The 19995-nt window shown below is 36.6% G+C and overlaps 1 protein-coding gene across 1 annotated transcript in view; it reads right to left on the minus strand.

Moving 5' to 3' along the window:
* l1camb (L1 cell adhesion molecule, paralog b) overlaps window positions 1-19982 on the minus strand; it is a 67338-nt gene extending 47356 nt beyond the window's left edge. The window contains 1 exon segment of the mRNA XM_036590748.1: window positions 18356-19982. The gene's annotated coding sequence lies outside the window, so the exon portion shown is untranslated.
* Between the last annotated feature and the right edge of the window lie 13 nt (window positions 19983-19995).

Consider the following 19995-nt stretch of genomic DNA (forward strand, 5'->3'; position numbering starts at 1 on the left):
TGTTGTTCATTCCAACTTGTTTGCAAACCTAAAAAAAAAAAATATATTGTGACATATATTGCATCTCCTCAGGTACCACGACATGATATTTTTGCTGTATCGCCAAGCCTTATATTAATGCATGATTTTATTCCAAGTTACTTTGGACTACTGTTCCATTTCTACTGGTCCATTCATCATGAAATGTTCACATAATGTAAAGAGCCACTGGTGTTTTTAAATGGTGTCAAAAAATGAAAACAAAAAATGGAGTTGCAGGGTTTTGATATGACAGCTACGAAATACACATTGTATTTATGTGTGCTAGTAGGATTGCATGTGCAATGTCTGTCAGAAGGATGAGTTCACAGAAAAAGTTTGGTAACAGTGTCTTCTTTTCCAGTGTATTTGCTTAAACCTTTGACCGGTAGTGCCTGCATGCATGTGTTGTTGAATTTACAGATTTTAAAAATACACAAAACCTCGAACAGGATCAGGAGTCCTGAGGCCAATGAACCAGTCATTACTAGAACTCCAGATCCTGCTTAATGTTTTGTGTATTTCATTGGCCAACAAGTCAAAAACAGCCTTGACAAGCACTTCAGTCTCTAACAATGCCAACATTCAAAACAGTTCTGCAACAATATTTGATCACTCATGAAACATTTCATTGCTCTCCATTCTGATACTTTTTCTTTTAACTTTACAGTATTTGACAGTCCTAAATACAATCCGGATGACTGTTTTACATGAAGAGTAATAATCCAATTATTCCTAGAGTATCTCTCTAAATTTTAGTGTCAACCCAATCCATCATGTTGGATGTGTCCAGAACATAAGGCCTGCCGCTCCTTGTCCATTCACTCTGATAGGCTGCACTCAGATGCCTAGTTTTGTGTCATTGAGACTGTTTCAAAGACACTAAATAAGGGATGCTTGAAAGAGAGCTATACAGACCTTTATCAAAACAGCCTTGCAACTGAACAACCTACTGCGGTATTGTGGTAATTCTGTCTCTTATGATGTCACACATCCCAAGCAGGTGTATGATGTCACTGCCTTGTATCACAACCCGAAACCGTGACAGTGAGCAATTCTGGCGCTGTCTGCTTGAGCCCGGTGTGTTTTCTATCCAGAGACAGTGACGCGTGAAACACACTCCCCATTATTCCACAAGCCCCACGACCGGCTGCGTTATAATGAGCCTCTTATTCCCCATGGACATTTTCTCCGATAACTTAATAACCATGCGTAATCTGGTGACCCTAAAAGGGCCCCGCCGAACAAAAGAAAGGGACGATGAGGCCTCCCCCTTCACTGTGTCTTTCTTTCAGCCTATCTCTTCATTAGGACACGCTTCTCCATGACAACCCAAACATTTACAACCTGCCTAATTTACTCTCAACCTGTCACAACATGTCCTCCTCCAAATTCAAAAGATTTCTCATCGGGGTGATTATACCCTACAAACGAAACGTTTCCTTCACAACTAAGACCATCCCTTAATTTGGATGCATTTTAGATGCTAATGAAGCAGCAACTAGCAAAGAAACAGACGTCAACTGGATAAATATCAATGAAAGAGACTGTATTGAAAAGACAAAAGTATAATAGACTGTAATTGATGGTTTTGATATTGCATTCTATGCATTATATGTGCAAGAATTGAAACTGTAAAATTATTACACTGCCCTTATTATAAATGTGGTCAATTAGTCAAGACATGTTTGCTTCTTTAGTTTTAGCACTGCAACTTTGAGGCTAAAAATGGTTTGTTACCATTCTTTTTCCTTTTATTACCAATTTGATACCGCTACAATTATCTACAATCATATAATTTTTAGGAAACTTCTAACACAAAATTGGCATCATGCAAACTATAAGCTTAAATAATTGCACAAATTTTGTAGGTTCAATTCAATGCATAGTAATCGATTATGTCATTAAGAAGCCCAGACACCGTTCTGGTAGGCAAGCTGTAACTCTGAGTGTGCTGTGATAGAGATCGTCTCTTCGTCGTTGCTGAAAGTACAACCCAGCAGGTCGGTGAAGACCAAGCATAACAGACAAGAATGACCACGTAAACGATGAAAGGATATGTGGAAACTTAGATCTCTCTATCTTTTGATAGATTTCTCCAGAAAATGCTCTGAGGAGAAGATCAGCTTGATTGGTGCGTCCGTTTAACCTGCCTATCTCTCAAGTTCAGAATATTCCAACGTGTGGTTTTACAAAAACTAATAAAAATGGCTGCCAAAACTGTCAAGCTGATGATTGATTGTGATATAAATAATAACAAGTTAATTGTCTTTTCCTAAAAACAAGCCTAAAAAGGTGGATTAGCCATGATTTTCAATTCAATTCACAGTATTCAATTACATTATTAGGAAAGCCCCGTTGCCGTACTGGTAGGCAAGCTGTAACTCTGACTATGCTCTGATAGAGCTTGTCTCTTTACCGTTGCTGCAGCTACAACCAACCAAGCAAAACAGACCAGAATGACCATTAAAAGATATGGGGAAACTTTAGATATCTCCATCTCTGCAGCTATAACCCTGAAGGTGGGTGATGACCAAGCAAAACAGACTAAAATAACTATGGAAACTTTAGATATCTCTCCCTCCATCTCTATCTCTATCTCTATCTCTATCTTTAGACAGAATTCTCCAGAAAATGCTACGAGGAGAAGATCAGCTTGATTGGTGGATCCATTTAACCTCCATATCTCTCAAGCTCAGAGCGTTCTAATGCAAGAGATTTTACAAAAGCTAATAAAAATTGATACCAAAACTGCCAAACAATACACACCAAGCTGGAGTTGGCATTAGGCCCATCATGATGATGAAATTTTAAAGGATGATTAGTTGCGATATAAATAATCGCGATTAACAATTTAATTGTTATGTCTTTTCTTAGAAAAACAAGCCTAAAAAAGACTTCCTAACAGTGTTTACTTAGTAGCTCATACTGGTTGTACTATCAAAACAACACATCACACTGTTGTCCACAGTTACAATCATTTGTAGTGTCGAGCAAAGCAGAATGTTTTTTGAGAGAAAATATAAACAAAAAACACTCATTCTGCTAGCATACATGCTAAAAACAGTATTAGCTACATGGCTAACAAATAAACATCACTCAACACATTACAGCATCAACTTTTCCCATGAGTCCCATGATGTGTCTTACTGAATGTATTTACTGTTTTCTTTTATTAATATTTATTTGCCTCAGCCCAACATACTCCAATGAAATCTAACAACTGCAGTAAGTTGTAGCAGCTACAAGCGGCACAGCAGAGCTATAATCAGCTGAACGCCGCACAGTTCTATACCTCACCTACTACACTAATGTGCCCTTCTAATGCAACTGCATTGCTTTTTACATACAAAATCAAAGCAGTAAACTCATGTTGGTTAATACACTTTAAAAATCTAGTTTTAAATGTATTTAAAGTATTTAAAAAAAATACTTTAAATATACAAAATAATAAAACACTGTGAACACTTAGCCTGATATCAGACATTATTACCATGAAATTACACACACACACACACACACACACACTCTAGAGGGTGAAATCCAAAGGGCCTTTGTGCCATTCCATCATTCCAGTGAAACTCTGTTTATGCCAAATCTCTGAAAAGCTTCAGCACGAACAGGCAGCTCTTGCCAAAGCACTTCCTGGAAGGAGCAGATAATATAAATGTGTAATTCACCCCCCCCACACCGTATCCTGTAAGAGACTTCCACCCACTGTCTGCCTGTTCAACTGTCTCTCAGGCACAGTGGCCATATGAAAAACGCTCTCTCTCTCTTCCTGCCACTCATGCACACATACACTGGCTGTTTCTACTGGCAAAACCAAGAAGCATATCCTGCCTGTGCGAGCTTGAACAGCTCCAGTTAGCAATGAGGCCTCAATGAAGGCCATTTTACTGATGCACCACTCTGAAATAAGTGCTGATTGTTTGTGAAGGACACAAAACTTTGGAGAGCTTGTTAGTTTATGTCAATAATAACATTAATGATATTTGTTTTTCATCTTATTATAATTACTATTAAGTTATGTTAGACATGAGAAAATGTTGGGGAGAACATTTAGAACAAATAGAATTATGTGTAGTTTTACTGTAAAGTGTTTTAAAAGCAAATGTTTACTGTGAAGTGATGTAACTGTAAAAAGTAACTGTAACACTTTTGTAAAGTGGTGTAGATAAAGTCAAACTGTAAAGTGCTGTAACGAAAATTCTCCTGTAAAGTGCTGTAACTGTAAAGTTTAAGTTTAAAGTTGTCTAAGATTCTCCTCTAAGATTCTTCTGTAAGATACTGTAACTGTACAGTTAACTGTAAAGTGCTGCAACTGTTAAGTTAAAGTGCTCTAAATAAGATTCTCCTGTAAACTGCAGTAACTGTAAAGTTGAACTGTGAAGTGCTGCAACTGTAAAGTTTAACAGTAAAGTGCTGCAAATGTAAAGCTGAAGTGTAAAGTACTCCAACTAAGATTCTTCTGTAAAGTGCTGTAACTGTAAAGTGCTGTAATTATAAAGTTGAACTTTAAAGTTCTGTAACTGTAAAGGTGAACTGTAAAGCACTGTAACTACAGTTTTACTGTAAAGTGCTGTACTCATGCATCAGTAATAGCTGCAGCCTGATAGTTTGGTGGGTCGTTTTTATTTTCCATTCCCATGTGTCAGATTGGCTATCTGCTCAGCTCTTACCATGATAATGGACTGGATTTCACTCTCTCTCTGTCTGAGTAAGAGGTATTGAAGAGTGTAATGGTATCCAGGATGTTTTTTTTCCCTTTTTTTATTTGAGGTCAGAAAGCTCAGTGGGGAGATTTGTACTTAATGAAATACGATCTTCCTGAGGCGTAATAGACTTAATTTGCTCCTGCCCTCCTTCCACTTGCTATTAGGAGCTGCCTGACATTTAAATGTTAGACAAAAATATGATCCTCATAACTTTATTTTCAACAACATTAATTGATCTGCTTTAGTGAAATTCACAAAATAGTTATAAGATGATAATTTGCAGAGTTTGCTAACTCTGGAGCGTCAGCTCAGCTCAAAAGTCAGAAATTAACTAATTTCATTAAATAGGCCACTTTCAGGTATCAGTTTTCATTGAAGTGGGTCATATTAGCATTACATTAGCATAAACACACTACATAAAAATACAAAAATTACACCGACAAGCATCATTTCGTCTGGGAATACCCCTAGACGCGTTAGAAAACTTATGATTTGGTATCAATCCTCATTGGAGAAGACCTAGAAAGTTCACTGTTTTGCATTCCTATGAGTTTATCCCCCAAAGTCTCAATTAAAAAATAAAAAAATGAAATTAATAAAAAATACCATTTCTTGGCTAAAAAGTATATGCACCTGCCAGGAGTTTAATGGATTTTAATTTATTCTGTTAACTTTCAGAAACAAAAGAAGGTTAAATATAATTAATCTATTTATAAAATTGTTCACTGAAGTACGTATGATTTTAATATGCAGGGTATTAAATATGCAGATTTTATCAGTGAGTTTCATAAAGTCTATGGAAATGACAAATAATAAATATGTATGCATTTTTTCTGTGTGTGTGTGTGTGTGTGTGTGTGTGTGTGTGTAAGGTGTAGATGCCTCTCCCTCTTCTCCAGTCGCCATAGCAACCAGCCGACTCCTGCAGCACACGGCAATTTTTCTTTTCACCATCCCCCAATTTTACCATCCCCCACTCAGACCACACCTCTCTCTCTCTCTCTCTCTCTCTCTCTCTCTCTCTCACTCTCTCTCTACTGCTGTATCTTTTGCTCTGTTCCAAATGACTGTGTGATATTCGAAAGAATCTGCTGCATCTTTGTACAACTCCTTTATTGCTCAGCTTTAAATACATATTATAATAATAAAAGTGATTTTTATTAACACTGTTATTATTTTTTATTAATATATCTGTATAGTGCTTTTAATAACCAAAGGTAACATGTAACATTAAAAATATGAACTAATTAGCAAGGGAAAAAGGTGGATTTAATTTCTATGCTATATATTTAAATATCCTTTTCAAACTCCACTTTGAATAATTTGTTAGCTGGACTTCAAAAAGAAAACTGCAAAATATGATGTGTAATTTAACTGTCAATGCTATATGATAGTGCACTCTAACCACATGAAGTACAGCAGTTATGTGATATGGCATATCTGATAATATGACTGTAGCTTGTTTGGATGGTGCTGCACTGTCCTAAACTGACCCTGTTCTCAGTCTCTTGACTTCAGAGCTACTCTTTCAAACGTATTGATCACACACCGAACTTGGCACAGAATCGAATGTGAAATGCCCCTTACAATTAAGCTATTAAGCTGATTACATTAATGCTATTAATTAACCTTTTTATATGCATGGAAATTCACATGTATCATTCCTATCAAGAGTGTGTAAGCGACAACCAAAAGTCATTAAATAAATATGCAGCCGGTCGTTAAAAGAGTTAATTAAAGTACTGGAAGAGATAGATCAGTAGGTAATATGATACTACAGTGATAAAAAAGAATGAGATTCAAATCTGAAGTTCACCTCTACTGAGCAATCATCAGAAATTGAAACATGGTGAGAATTGTAACATTTATTTTTTATAGACAGAATATATGTTTCTAAAAATATAAACATGCTTCTGTATATTTCAAAGACAGCAGGGATGCAGCACATGATGCTCTTCATCAAATATGTTTAAAATATCAGTCAAATCTGAATATCTGTCTGATGTTATGTTTTGCATATTGGCATTTGCTGATGCCGATATGATTCTCATATAATTGTGCATCCCTAGAAGAGAATCTGATTAGAAAATACATAGAAAAGCACCATGTGTGCACCCTAGAGCAGGCATGTGAAACTGGGGACCTTCTGGGCCAAAGTGCTGCGGAGATCAGCATTTACCCTCATCTAACGCTCTAAATTCAGTTCATGAAGGTCTTGCTAATCAGCTGATGAGCTGAATCAGGTGTGTTTCATGAGGCAGTGTGCTCAAATCTGCAGTGGTTTGGCCTGCGAGGACTGGAGCCTGACACGTGAACCTCGAAAGGAGATACAACTCAAAAGATATGCATAAATCTAATTTAAAGACAACAGCAGAAATTTGAAGAGTGCATTTATCAAGTGTTGCTTCATGAAGGGGTGCTGCGTGATTCATTCAAGAATTGATCAAGATGTAACATGACCCACACAGTGTAAAAAAATATTTGACATTTTATCTTAAAAAAGATACTAATCTGTCTGCTCATTTTACTGAGCTCCATGAACTTTAAATAATTAGCTGACAAAATGTTTGCCACCGGTTATTGTTCTGTTAACTCACTATTAGAAGTTCACTGACCTCAAAAGCTACGGTACTTAACTCTTATCTCTTTAGTGCAGTTGACATTTTTTGTGGTCTTGGTGTCAATCAGTGTTAATTAGTGATATTATTCTGTTATTCATCTTAAGACTTATTATTTTGCCAGTATTAATTGTTCATTGGAATGAGAAATTGAAGTATGGGCCCACATACTGACCCTTACAGTTCAAGTGGTCAAGAGATCTTACAGGTTTTCATACAGCAGGCCGTGTAGTGACACTTGCTGATGTGTACTTATGGCTTGTTCATGGTCTGATGTGATTATGTTGACTGAAGAGAGAGTAAATGGCTCGATGACAGATTATAAGTGACATGTTACAGGGGACAGGGAGGTAATATTTATCAGGGACCTCAAGGCACATTTCAAACACTTCATGGTGACTTTCTTTAGCAACACTGACAAGTTGTTAAAAAAAAACTTGACACTCAACAAGGTGACCAGGACATGACAGGCACTAAAGGTCAGCAATAAAACAATATGTTATGGTTATCATGATAACATCACAATAGGCCTTTCTGAACATATATTGTTTAGGGTCAGTTTTTCTAAAGCACTGAACAACTGCATAGATCATAAAAAGGAGACTTAGACCAATTATAGAGAACCTGTAAACAACAACAAACAGTGACTGCATAGTAAACTCCAACTTTAACAATTCTTAATTGTGATTAAAACATCACTGTGCTCATACTCAATGCAGCTCTGTTGTTTCACTGGTGTATTTTGTCTGTTCAAACCTTACAAACTAAATATTGTGATACATATTGAACATTTATAAAAAAAATTCACAGTGCATTTTTGCCATTTCCTCTGCCAATAACTGGCACACAATCTCCTACAGAACGCAAGCCAGCATTAGTGCATCTACACATTCAGAGCAAATGAAACCAAATCCACAGTTCTATAAATAAATGGAGGCAGCTGGAGAGCTTTGGGAAATATGACGACATTCCGAGAAAGAGAAGGAGAAAAAGACAATGATGGCCGAGGAGGCAGAAAAGTGAGGAAGACTCTGCAAGCTTTTTTGGATTTATAAACCAATATATGAGCCAAAAACAGTAGCTGCCTAGCAATAATCTCATACATTAAATAAACACATCTTTCATCAGGAAAAACACAGCTTAGCTCAACTCTAATAAAGCCATATTGCAGTGAGGCACTAATCAAAGTTATTAACTGAATCCATCCTACTTACACATTAGCTCGCAGGGCTGCTCAGCATAGCATTTGTAAATCATTACAGCAATACTAGCCTTTTGCAATATCGATATTGGAGAATGCCGCAATATGCAAATGAGCCCTCAATCAGTGTTTTTCTTGTGAGTTATGAGTATTTTGACCAATCACAGTTCCAAATGAAATTAAGTTATATGTTAAGTTAAATCAAAGGTAAATGATTTCGGTCAAAATAATGCATGCTAATTGTCACATAAACGTGTTTTACAGTCATAATATGTAGAAACATAATCACTGGTGTTTATGCAGCCCTGTTAGTTACATATCAAAGTATTGTGATTTTGTGTTTTTGTCATGGCCCACCCTATTAAAATCTGAGTCGCTTCAATTAATAGATTACTACTCTGGTTAACAACAGACCAACAAAAACTTTGCATCAATCAAACGTCCAACGTTATATCTGCTGTAGTCTTCTGAAATCACAACATCCGTAAGATTTATTCATCTGCAAATCAAGTCTGGTAAGCTGTCTCCAAAAAGAAAGTGTCCATACTTTTACAACAACATTCCATCATTATAAATTAGACAGCTTTGTGCCTTTAAAACACTGCAAGTCTACAACTTGTTTCCTCCCTAATCTTTCCTCTAATAGACTCTTATTAGTAACGCCTTACAGCCTGCAGTCTCCAGTTCACTTGAAATTGCATAATGCATCAAAAGCTTGCTTGGGTTTGTACTGTGATTGGATTTGGCTCTCACACAACCTCTGATAACAAGGAAACTTGAAACAAAACACACTGAATGTCCTATTATCCCTTAACAGTCTACAGTATAGTAAGAATTTAATGGGTGTTTAATGAAATTGTAAATGAAAATATAGCTGTGAAAAAATCCAAAACTAAAACCTGTAAGTTTAAAAGATAAAGATAGAGTAAAATATATTTTCTTATTTACATAAAAATATCTTTGAACATTCCTTCACTGAGTTCACTACAGTTATATGTGAAGGTAAAGTTGAATTTGAAATAAAACAGAACTAAAATTTACATGCAAATGTAAAGAGAAGCTGGAATTTTTTAATTAAGTTAACAAAAACAAAACATGATTAAAATAGAGATATGAGGCTTTATTTCGACGGTGACAATATATACATTTTCTGGCTCCTAAAAAACAAAACGTCCATACAGAAAAGCAGAGTTAAAATTAATTAAATCCAAGCCAAGCCAAGAGAGCCCAGCAGTGCCTCTACTTCCTGCAGAGACTGAAGAAAGCTCATCTTCCCCCTCCCATCCTCACCATGTTCTACAGGGGGACTGTGGAGAGCATCTTCAGCAGCTGCATCACGGCCTGCTTTGGGAATTGCACCGCCTCCGACTGCAAGACCCTACAGCGAATAGTGAGGACAGCTGAGAAGATCATCAGGGTCTCTCTCCCCTCCATCATGGACATCTACACCACACGCTGCATCCGCAAAGCCACCAGCATTGTGGACGACCCCATCCATCCCTCACGCAGACTTTTTTCACTGCTGCTAAACCCCTCACACACACACACACACACCTCTTTTTGATGCTTTACTTGCATTATCTGGAACATTGCTGCTATCACTGTGTTCTAATCAGGTACTGTACATATCCTACCTCAGTAACTGCTGTGCTATGTATGTTATAATCTGACTGCGTATTCTCACATATCACAGCATGGTAAATATCTTTTCACTTGTTGGCGCTGCACTGTCCGGTCTGTTTACTGTGTCTAAGGTTTGTTTTAATTATCCTATTTATTGTATTATTTCTAGTTTAATGTTTTGCACACTTATGTCTGCACATTTGCACCTTGTTCCTGGAGCAACGTAATTTCGCTTCACTGTTTACTTGTACATAGATGGAATGACAATAAAAGCCTCTTGACTTGACTTAAATGCCTAGTAGCCGATCAGGACCCTGACAGTTGACCCTTAAGCTCACCTTATCCGGCTGTTTCTGCCGCTCAGAGCTGCTGCTCAAATGTCACCCTCCATCGACTGGCCTGTGAGAGACACCAGGTTTACGTGACTAAATCTAATCTACTGACTTCTGCTGTTCTGAAATACCAAGGTTTCAGTGATGAAGCAGCACAGTCACCACAGCTTAAACTCGTCATGTCTAAACAGGGAGGATTACTGTGTCTCCAAGGTTTGTTTTCTATTTTTAAAGATTCTTCACCTGATGGGGGATGTGTATTTGTCTGCTAAGATATAAACTGCTCAGAGATCTTGGAAGCAAAACCTAAACAGAAACAAAAACAAACAAACAATCTCACACAGAGTCAGCCACACTTCTAATATCCTTTATCAGACTTAATGTTTGTAGCTTAGAAAGAGATGGACATGGTAGCCAGTTTTAAGTTTATTATGGAGGTCAGTTAATTTACATTTATTTTTTGAATTTCGGCATCTTCTGCATGTTTTGATTTTTGTTTAAATATTAGTCTTAGTGGGATTGTTTCCTTAATACATAACACGCACACACACACACACATTTTCTAAGCTGCTTATCCTTCTGGGTTACGGGGGGGGGGGCTGGAGCCTATCCCAGCGGTCATAAGTAACTCATAATATAGAAAATATCTGCTTTTCTAGACGTACAGTCTCTGTTTATTTGGAGTACACTATAACCCCTATTGGTTATTTACAATTTAATAGAGTAACACCTTAAAATCCCAGGCTTATTACATACATGAAAGCTTATTATTTGATAACTACAGGGACTTCAATGCAAACTGGTTGAGCTAATCTTAGATCAAAGAAGTGTGTAGAAAAACTTTGGGGCTGCCCTGGCCCTTTTAAGGATTCTCTAATAAACATGTATTATTAAGTGTGGTTTTGATAACTACATAAATATATCGCCCTTTAGCACAGGTTAGCACGTTAGCCCAATTTAGCACAGAACATGTTTTCATGTTAGTCTTGAACACAAGGTTACCACAACATCTTTCCCAACACTAAACAAAACAATCCTACATTATTTCCACTACAAGCTGAGGTATAAGCAATAATTTGGCAAAAAAATCTAACACATTTTTTTCGACCTTAGCATTTTATAAAATTCACCTAAGACAACCTGAGAAAATTCTGCCAAGAATCAAATCAAATTTACACAGTCGATCAGCCAAGACATGTTTGATGTCTGAACTTGGTTCAATAGTTTTACAAAGGAGCTACGAGGCTATGAGCTATACGTTGCATAGCTAAAAACATCAGTAGCCATCTTGAAACCAGAGGTATGTGAGGACTTTAGTCCATGTTTATGGATAACAGTGGGTAACAGTGGGTCATACAGTGTCATAAACAGCATAATCAAGTCTATTAGAGAAACAGGACAGCTCCACATGGTTTAAAGAAATTCTAGCATGCAATGTTAGCACTGTGCAAACTGGTGGGGTAAAAGCTTATATTACTTGTTAGCTACTTTAGCTTTACAGCTCCCATGTTACAACTGAACACTGTTAGAAATAAAAGGTCAGCCCCACTCAGAATGAAATAGGATTGATTACATGGCTTTTCTTGAATGAAGTGGACTCAACTTGAGGACACAAGAGTTCACACAACTCAAACTTATTAGTTGACTCAAAAATTCTTCTAATTCTTTAGTTCTGCATCTCAGTTAAGGTTAAATTAAATGAACATGTCTTTTATACTCAACTTCCCCACCTGCCAGGACTCTTTCCATCACACAACCCCGCTAGACATTTTTCCTCTTGGGTACACACTTACAGCTGGCTAAGGCATTGCTGGCGTTCAAACTCACAACCTCCAGTTGGGATGACAGCTTAGCCCACTGCACCACTCAGGAACACATGAAGCAACTCAGATTTTGTGTCTACAAATGTTTAATACACTGGGGAAAGTATTTGTTGTTTTAACTTCAAAGTATGGCATCGTCTCATATGGTACAACTGTCTGATAATTGATGCCGACATCAGGAGATTGTGAGTTTGAATCCCAGCAATTCCACAGCTGTCCATTTCCGGAAGCCCAAGAGGAAGATATACCAGATGGACATGTTTGATAGAAGGAGTGCCAGCTAGTGGGGAAACTGAGTAAATAAACACAAATTCAGTTTTGTTTATCTAACTGAGATGCAAACCTGGAAACTGGTAGCTGGAAGAATTTTTGAGTTAGTCAACTCAAGAAAAGCCATGTAATCAGTTCCTATATCATTTGAAGTTGAGCAGTGATACAGTGAAGAAGCAAACATCACACACCAAACATGTCTTCGGTGATCGAGTAGAGTTGGTGTAAGGAAGATGTAAATTTGATTTTTAAGTGAACATTATGAAACGTTTTAGTCCTCCAGGCTCGTAAACACATCACTTAGATGCTAATAAATGTCTGTGTGTCAGTGAGACAGATCGAGCCAGTTAAAATCTATAAACACACCGAATGCCATTGAATTTTGTTTTCCAATCAGTTACAGTGTCTCACGCTTTTAGTGATGCCGAAGGTTTAAATCTTTAAAACCGTGGCTTCACATTCAGTGTCTTAATTTAGTGCACAACAGCAACATCCAGTGTGTGTAATGAGATTACTTCTGTCAGTGTGTTTGAGTGTGTTCACAAGCAACACTGCTAATTCCCTCTCATTAAGCAACTAATGAACACGTCATAGCTGTCAATCATACATGCCCTTCTTCCAGGAAGCACAAATTAGGTAAATGCAAGCAAATCTTTCCTGCATCTTTCCACTCAGTATGTGTATTCACATCCCACACACACACTCAGCACATCAATGCGAATGTATTTACTTCTTTCTGGCTTTTTCCCTCGTAGGCTCCCACTCTTTCGTCTTGCACTCACACACACATGCACACAGTGTTTTTAATGTTTTTTTAGCCCGTTTGTCATTGGTGGGTTGGATGTCACTATGAAGCAACTGCACAATTTCATGTGTCTCAAGACACATGATTATTATTTAATTATTAATAATAATAATTATTATTATTATTATTACTATTACTACTACTACTACTATTGTTATTTTTATTATTTTGAGATGACTGATAATATCGGGATCATATCGGTATCAGCAAATCTTTGCTTAAAAAGAAAAATATCTGACCGATGTTTAGATTTGGCTATTACAAATAAATCTTGATGATGTATTTACTGAACTCTAAAAGAACAGAATGTTTTAGATGCTAAAATGTCTGCAGTTTAATAATGTTACAACCCTACAGTAATAAACTTCTCCGTAGCGGTAAGTAAATAACACTTTATAAATGTTTATGTATACACTTCGGCAGATATGTACAACAGACATGAAAAATATCGGCCCACAATTCTCATATCGATGTCTTCCTTTCTATAACTCACGAGTCCAAGAACTTGTCACATGCCTTTCCAAAAAAAGAACAACAAAACAAACAAAAACACATACTCACATCAATGCTGTTGTAAAGAGGCGGAGTCTGCGATGATTTACCACAGGAGCAAGTCAATTAATCCAGAGATGCTATAAGGGTGTGACCCCTATAACCCCAATCCCCTTCCCCCTGAGGGGCTGATTTTACACCAGCTTCCTGCTCAAATGTGGTTCAGCTCAGAGATAAGACAAGAGATAAAAGAGTAAAGACCAATAATAAAGTCTGGCTGGATCATCATCAGCTTCAAAATACTAGCTGAAACCTACAAGATATGGAATACTGAAGAACGATGCTTTTGTCTTTGCTTATAAACAACAACATATAGACCAACAACTAAAATGTTAAAAAACACTCAGGAAATGGTACAAAACAAGCTTAATATACTAGTAGTACAGCTACTACTAATAGAAACCTATACCTGGAAGCAAGTATTACAAAATTCACCCAAAAATACATGACCACTCCTACTGAGCCTCATACATTTCCAAAGTCAAGAAGGATGAGAGTCTGTTTTATAACTACTGAAATAAAAGTGGATACTGATGATTACTGTAACTTTTGTAAAACTGCACACGCATTAGCAGTCAAGAATTTAAATTCACTGTTTCAATAATACAAAATAAACTACATTGCCAGTAAATGCATAAAGTGATTTTGATATGATGCTATGAACTTTATGAATGATGAATAGAGCTGTAGATGATTCTAAGCTCTTAACTTGCGTAGCTTTTTTAATAAAAGAGTTTCATGTAGTATGTAAACATTGTTAAAGTTTCTAAATGTAATGCTCACTCACCAGTCCATACAGTTTATAAATGGAAACTAAGCTGGAAAAACAGCTAGTCTTTGTGATGTCACATAAACAAATCTATTTAAATATATCTGCCTATTCAGCCTACAGACGTTTAGCTCTGTGCTTTGACAGTGAAGTTACATAGTGTGTCTCAGCCTGGACTGCTTTTTGAATGAGATACAATACACACATATATTTATGAGACTTTTGCCTCAAAACACAGAAGCATTCTCAAATACTGAACAGGACACTATGTGAAATTCTGTTTCCATTCACTTCAGAAATATTATGAAAGAGAGAAAAAGAGAATTCCTCTCATATTTCAGTATAAAGGCCTCATTCTGTCAGCAGAAAAAAAAGAAAAAAGAGAGCAATTCAGAATTAGACGATTGTAACGACATGGACAAAGGTTGAGAAGAAGTATGAGAAAGAAGCAGAAAGGGGAAAAAGGAAAAAATGTCATAAAAATGTTTTACCCAAAACTGATGTTATGATGTGATAAAACAGTGAAGATGAGATACTGAGAGCAGATGCAAAACACAAAGCACAAACAGACGTTAAAGAAAAAAAAAAGTAGTATATGTTTAAACGTTAATGGAATATGCTGACTAAATAAGCTAACATGGCTAACAATGAATGGAAGGCAATGTATCATTTGCACCATGCTAATCTCTGTCCATTTGTTTGCATTCAACGTGATCTTTTTTGACTAAACTATTCCTTTAGTACTTTATTTCCTGGATCTTCCTGCAGTGTCTCTTCACAGCTTATGGCCTAATGTGAGTGGAAATGCTGTCAAAACTACTAAAGAACCTGCAGATCTTTACAGGTGACTGATGGGATACTACATTCCTTCACCAACTTGCTGGTGTTGTTTGGCGTTTTTATTCATATACACAGCATGTATATATAACCTATGCACGTACATCAGCCACTTTTATTCTGTTTTTCAGTCCTTTCACTCCTTAAGCTCTGTTAACCGCTCCTTTAATCAGAATATATTTAGTATTTCAAATTCATGCATTAGAATTGCTTTTGGAATTCAGACACCGCATCTCTTTCTGATACTGATTAAACACATTAGACATTAGACAAAAACATTAAGGACATCTAATGCTGATAAACTGATAATGGAGACATTAAAACCCAAATACATTATCATTAATAAGTAATGCAGAAAACTTTGAAACAGTTTTGCATAGTATTGATTTTTCTGTGTTAACATTATATCCTCTATAGATTATATAGCCACCTGATGTATAAAGGATGAGAATAATATAGATTTGTACTTGGAGTGGTAGACAGAGAAAGAGCCTAAAATGAACTTTAACCTCTTAACAACATACATATATGCACACAGATAGAACCACATTTCAGCTGTAGTGTGTATAACAATCATTAAGTGTGTTTTATGACTATATTAATATATATGACAGCTGATACTGGAGACATTAAAAGCAACCTTTGTTATCATAAAAAAGTCTAAGATAGCTCTTGTGCATCTTTATTTTGAGTATAGTTGTTATCTCCAGCCAAAGTTTGTGCACCCCGGTTACATTTCATGTGTTGTTGCTCTTCTTAGCGAGCTTTGCACATTTTATTGCACGATTACTATTTGCTGAATTCAACATATCAGGAATAAAAACAGTATGTTGCCAGTAATGGCACATACTGCACAAAGTTAAGGCATATTTTCCATTTTATTTTTTTGTAATATAATAAACTCAGCAAACAATTAGAACTGGCGCCTTGTAGAGAAATGTGTCACCGGTAGAGCAGCAACAAAATCAACCTTTTGCATACAGTCCAGTATTTATACTGGAACTGATTAAGCAGGCTTGCAGCTGTTGTGTCACAGTAAGTCTGCATGCTCTAAACTGTATGCACTGCAAGAGTAACACACTGAATAAACTTTAATATACTGCTCAAATGTGTACATCATTTCCACATGAATACAATATATTACATCAACCAAGTTATTGTTCTTAAATCAAGTAAATTTAATGCATTTCTTTTTGTCACAAACACTGAAATGCATTCACCAAGCAGAGCTGGGCAATATGACGATATTTATCGTTATCAAGATTAATTTAGGTCACAGTACAGGGTTCCACTCTTTTTAGGAAATCATTTTTCCTGGACAATCTCCATAATTTATATACAAAGCAGTTGTTGCTCATGAAAGGTCATAAAACGAAGCACAACTACCGACTTCCTGAACAAAGTAAACACCTGCAATAAAACAATATAAACCCCTAACAGTCACTTACTGACTGACATACTGACACACACACTCATACAAACCAATGCTTAATCAATCATTGTTGAATAGAAAGTCACACCAAAGTATTAAAGCTGAACGTTTCATGCTGCAAGTAGCCGCACTCAATAGGCGTTCCGAAGCAGTGCCCACGTATCTTTCAGTATGCAACACTATAGCATTCCAAACTATGATTGGGAAAATAGGCTAGAATTTGCACATCAGAGTTTTAATGGACAAAGTGTACACTTTTCCAGAATTTTACCAAACTTTCCAGGACATTTCATCAAATTGTAAATATTTTAGGCGTTTTCCAGAACTGGAAAACTGCTCTAGAAACTTCCAGGTTTCTACGACATCTCGTGCCATATCATTTAACCTCAATCCAAAAAAAAAAAACAACACACACACACACGCATGCACAACAGCATGGGTTGTAAGTCCAGTATAATTACCTATATATACCTCATCCTGCATGGATATGAGAATGTTCACAGCATAATGTTATGAAACATCAGCATGTATGAAAGGATAAAAATGAAACATTTAGTGCATATTGTGCTGCTTTAGACAGATGTAGTGTGATCCGCCCTTTATCATGCAGGAGTTATGGCCCATGCTGCTGTACACGTATTTTCCAGCGAAAAGAAGAGCCTTCATCCACACGAAAAAGCCTACCATGTGTCTCCCTCCCCCAACAACTTTCTACTTTTTAATCTATACACTATGCATCCAATCATTAATTATTTCCCTTCTACATATACTTACACTGCAGGACATCATGCTATATAAATATAATTCACCTTTATGGAGGGCCAAGCCTATGCCTCTCTCTCTTCCTCTCAAACACATACACATGCTCTCTCGCCCAAGAACAAGTTAGATGGAGTGTGTACCACCCTGCTGTTCTAAAATACAAGAGCTAATCAAAAATAAATGCTGAATTTCTCAATATGTCTGTCTTTAGTGACCATTTGTGCTATCTCCCTACTGATCATATTTTATTTATAGCGAAAAAGGTCTTCCTGCCTGCGCACCACATTATTAACTATTAATAGCCATACAATAATCTGCATTATTAAATATTAACAGCCATACAGTCCACATTATTGAACATAAATACAGATAAAAATCAGTTCACCTTAGTATACACTTCCACATACACAATCTCCTTCTTCAGTGCGCCAAGCCTACGCCTCACACACAAACACACACACACACACAGACACACACACACACACGCACACACGGAAGGTGTGTTTTCTTGGATACTTAGCACCTGCTCCGCTCATAAACATGTGAACAGATGTGGTTTGACAGTCTCCGAAGTATTAATCAGAACAGGCCTTACCTTTATAGGTGTCTTGTCCTTTCTTCTAGTGAGACACACCTTTCTCTCTCTCTCTCTCTCTACTGCTCCCACCATCCAATGGGTAGACTGCACCTTCTGCTATGATGCTGCAGTGATGGAAAAAACACACCCTCTCTCTCTATTTCTCTCTCTCTTCAGCATCCCCCTCTTTCTCCTCCCTTCCCTCTTTTCCGTTTTCTGATTCGCTTCTGCCTAGAGATGACATCACCTCTCTCTCTCTCTCTCTCTCTCTCTCTCTCTCTCTCTCTCTCTCTCTCTGTGTCTTTGTAGCAGCCTGCCCCTCCCTTCTCTGTCTGCTGGCGAGCTCCAGCCATTCTCTTTGATGATTTTTTTCCCTCTCATGGAGATGATATTTTTTTCAATGAAGAATAAATACATTCAATTAATGTTTGTTTTATACTGTTAACACTGTTAACAAGTTATTTGAATCTGTACCAACAACAACATGACATCCATCCAATATTTTCCATGGAAATATAAAATCCAATAAGTAGAAATATCATGCATTTTGATGCATTTTGAACACATATAGTATATACCTTTTATATCATTCTGCAATCGCTCACCAAAAACAGAAATACATGCATTTTAAACCTATTAATTTTCTGTTATGATTACTGTCATACCAGCTTTGAATCAACACAGTGCACACTGGGACCAAAAACAATGTGCACTCTCTTCATTCATTAAGGAGCTTCTATATCATTCTAGCATTCACCAGAGTAAAAATAGAATTGAATGCATTTAGAATCAATTACTTGTCATTATTGCTGTCAAACCAGATCAGTATAATTACCTCCAAATCAACATTTCGACCAAAAACAACATGGATCTCTTGCATCCATCCATTATCCCACATGGAGATTAAACGTATTGTTATATGTTGTCAGTATATTTCAACATATATGTTGAATTAGGGCCGGGCAAAAAGATGATATTTATTCTTTATCGTGATAAAATGTGCCACAATGTGTTTTACTGCATATCATGGATATCAACAGTACTTACAGAACACTTATCACCTGCATGTTTTATTACCAAAAGGACAATAATCATGTCTAACTGAATTTAGAGCAGTGCAATATGTGGAACTTAAATGGGGCACTAGTAATTTTTTCAACAGTTCCAGCTTATTACATTGCGTGATGAGTTTTCAGGTGAATCGTTCCATATTTATTGCGTATTGTGAAACTGTATGATGATTTTTTACGATGATTTTTGCAATACACTTTATATAACAAATGTATAACAAAGCTGGATACGTTCTGTTACTTTTCATTATTATAGTATTAATCATCTCCAAATCAACAGAATCCATGCTGAAAATATTATGAAACTTAAGTACCATTCTGAAAGCACAGACTAAAAATAAAACTGAATGGATTTAAAAATAATTACTTCTCATTATAAGTGCCACATCAGGTCAGTATAAATCAACTCCAAATCAACTCAATCCACATCTGGACCAAAAACAATGTGGCCTCACTTCTTTATAATGCAATGTAACATACTGCGATAATTGACTACCATCATAACTGGATCAGTTACTTTTCTTTATTATAGTCACACCAGGTCAGGATAAACACCTACTAAACCCACACACTGCTACAGTAAAGGCG

The sequence above is a fragment of the Colossoma macropomum genome, unplaced genomic scaffold (genome assembly GCF_904425465.1).
Source record: "Colossoma macropomum unplaced genomic scaffold, Colossoma_macropomum, whole genome shotgun sequence".
Lineage (NCBI taxonomy): Eukaryota > Metazoa > Chordata > Actinopteri > Characiformes > Serrasalmidae > Colossoma > Colossoma macropomum.